Source organism: Alligator sinensis, unplaced genomic scaffold, assembly GCF_000455745.1.
Source record: "Alligator sinensis unplaced genomic scaffold, ASM45574v1 scaffold802_1, whole genome shotgun sequence".
Classification (NCBI taxonomy): domain Eukaryota; kingdom Metazoa; phylum Chordata; order Crocodylia; family Alligatoridae; genus Alligator; species Alligator sinensis.
The window spans coordinates 2,591,843-2,594,686 of record NW_005841918.1 but is presented as its reverse complement, the minus strand read 5'-3'; the positions used below and the strand labels follow the sequence as shown (position 1 = coordinate 2,594,686).

The following is a 2,844-nucleotide window of genomic DNA, read 5'->3' as shown; positions in this document are numbered from 1 at the left end:
ATAAATGGGAAATCTGAGCGATGCAGAGGTAAAACAAGTTGCAATTACCCAGAAGGTTGGTGGCAGAAAACCAGAATAGAGCCCAGGTCCCAGTTCATTGTTATCCCTACTTAGCTTTGTGGTTGCTTTGTGATTTTTAAGTCTCTCTCTCTCCCTATCCCCCCATCCTGTATAATTCTTTATAAAACAAGAATAACCGCCTTAATTTATAAATATTTGGTCTGTATAACTGCTGGTGGTCCAAAAATCTTGACTATTTTAGTACATGGCAATCACAATAACTTTAGGCATGAGAGAAAAGACTACTGAGTCTTTCTTCTACCCCCCCCCCCCCCCCCACTCCCTCCAGTGTAACAGCATTCTGGAATGGGTGTTAGTTTAGTTTCAGGAGCATCTATACTAAAGTGAACTTGGGGTGAAAATGCTATCTGCCAAATCACTGAACACAGCACAGATCTTTAAGCTGTGATAACTAATGTGATTTTATATCACCTTTTTTGTCCTCAGTTCTGGCTTGTGCTGGGGCAGCCTGTGGTGCAATTCAGACAGCTGTAGAGGGTTGTGTAAATTGTGTCAACATATCTGTAGCTGCTGATAGGCAGCAGTTTTACCCAGAATTTTCACAGCATTTCTACTCTTCTTCTCCACCCCTATACATTCCTACCTCAGTACACATCCTGCATTTGAATGTGGAGATGGTCAGAAGATAAGCTAAGGCAGGGGTGTCAAAAGATACAACTTGCAGATCCCTGTCATCCAGCCTGTAATGCTGCCCATGGGACACAGACTGGACCCACACGTCACGTGACACGCTCCAGACTGGTGCATGTGCCGCACACAGCACGTGGAGCCTGTTCAGGACACACGCTGCATGAGGCACGCAGGCTAATCTGTGGGCCCATCCTAGCCTGCAGACAAGCCCTATGCCACTTATCCGGCTAGTAACACTGGGAGTGCTTTACTCCTGCTTTATCATGGTTAGCTTAACAAGTGAGTTCTTCAGTGATCTTACAGTCTTTGAACCCATTTTTAGTTATTTTAATATTATAGCTGACCAATGAGAATGAAAGATTATGTTCTGCTTCCCCACATCCTTAATATTCTGCTCGTGTCACTATTACATTTAGGTAAAAAAAAATATTTCCTTTCTGTTATACTTGCCAATACCTAGGTCCAACAAAATTCAGATGTTACACTCAATAGTCACAAGCCATATTTATTTCTCCTTTTATTTTCTCCACCAGGTCCCCTTAAACACCAGGAAGTGAAGGAATACTCTAAAATTACTGGTTTGGGAAAGCTGATACAAACTTTCCCCACGGTTAGGTAATATAAACAATTCTGTTATGGGGGCTTGACCACAACTCAATTCTGTTTCTCCCTAGAAAAAGGACATTTAAATTATGTATATATTTAGTATATGAAATGACTACTTAGGAAAAGGGGGTTGAAATGACTGTTATGTATATGTACTTTGATGACATGCATCGTTTTAGTATCCAAGTGCTTCACAGTAAAAATATATCTTCAGAGCTCTGTGCGGGTAGGATACATATTTAATCAAATTGGCAGAAGGAAAAAGCCTCAAAGGACGTGTCTATACATACATTTACAGCTTAAATTTACTGTGCAGTAAGCAGGAATAGGCCAGTATCTACACCTGAAGACGTTAAACTGCATTAATGCTGTGTGGTCTGACTTGGGGCTAAAGTTAGTCCCAAGTCAGTCCACACACACTGTTACTTCACAGTAAGGTGTCTACCTGTGCACTACTGCACAGTAACTAATCTGGCGTAAATTTATGCCTGCATGATGCAGGTACAAAATTTACGCTCAAGTTGGCATTTACACTCAAGTCAGCCATGTTTACTGCACAGTATGGGCGTGCACCTGTAAACACACACCTGTACTGCACAGTAATTTTGGTTACTGCACAATAAATGCACACATGTAGATGTGCCCAAAGCGTAATTACTCTTATCTTCTATCCTTTCTTCTTTTTGTTACTTTCAATTGTTTACATTTTTAAATAGTTCTTTAAGATCCCTGATCAAGGCACACAGCACCTTGTATGTTTGTCCACTGTTTCTAGGCACTATCAATGAATGAATAATACTATCAAATTAACTTTTTGAGATTATGCATGACCAATGGCAAGAAAGGCTACACAATCAGGTCTAGTCAGTGGCGTAGCCATGATATCGTTTTTTGTATTTTTTCCCCTAATACAGAACTGAATCTGTGCAAATATTACCAAACTTCTACAGACATTATTGGCCAATTTTATAAAAGACTTGACCAACCCTTTCATACCCCCTTTTGTTTGCTTTCTGCAAATATTTTAGCAAGTAAGCCTTCTAGACTGATTTCTCATTGAAACTACATATTTTGAAATCAAGCTGCAAAATATTTATTTAAAGAAAGTTATACTTATTCAAATTATGTTACAATATTAACATTAGGAACCAATTTAATCCATAGAAAGTATATGCCAAGTCAAAGAAGTTTAACTTCAAATATCTTATACTGTAAATACTGATATGGTAAAACATAAATGTAATCAGCATTCAGTAAATAGCTTTGGTAACAAATACCGGTACAAATACTATTATTCATGGACCATTATGAACACAAGGAGGCACATTTCATATAATTTATATTACAGGTTATATGCCCTTTGTTTAACCCTATGCAGCAGTAGGTGTTTAGTATTGTGTTATCAAAGCAATTGAATATAATGCAAAGAGCAAATGCCACATACATGATATGTGGTTTGAAGAGACTAGGAAAGCAGAAGTCAGACTGTTAAGCTAACACTCAAAAAAATGCATTTTTTTTTCCCTA

The 2,844-nt window shown here is 38.4% G+C and overlaps 1 protein-coding gene across 2 annotated transcripts in view; it reads left to right on the top strand.

Moving 5' to 3' along the window:
* The window catches only part of MSANTD4 (Myb/SANT DNA binding domain containing 4 with coiled-coils), a 36,446-nt gene continuing 33,602 nt past the window's right edge, over positions 1–2,844 (top strand). The window contains exons 1-2 of one of the 2 annotated variants that reach the window (XM_025198255.1): positions 1–28; positions 1,245–1,326. The gene's annotated coding sequence lies outside the window, so the exon portion shown is untranslated. Of the gene's footprint in view, positions 29–939; positions 991–1,244; positions 1,327–2,844 lie in introns of those variants that run through there. The other variant, XM_025198256.1, reaches the window with a different exon arrangement.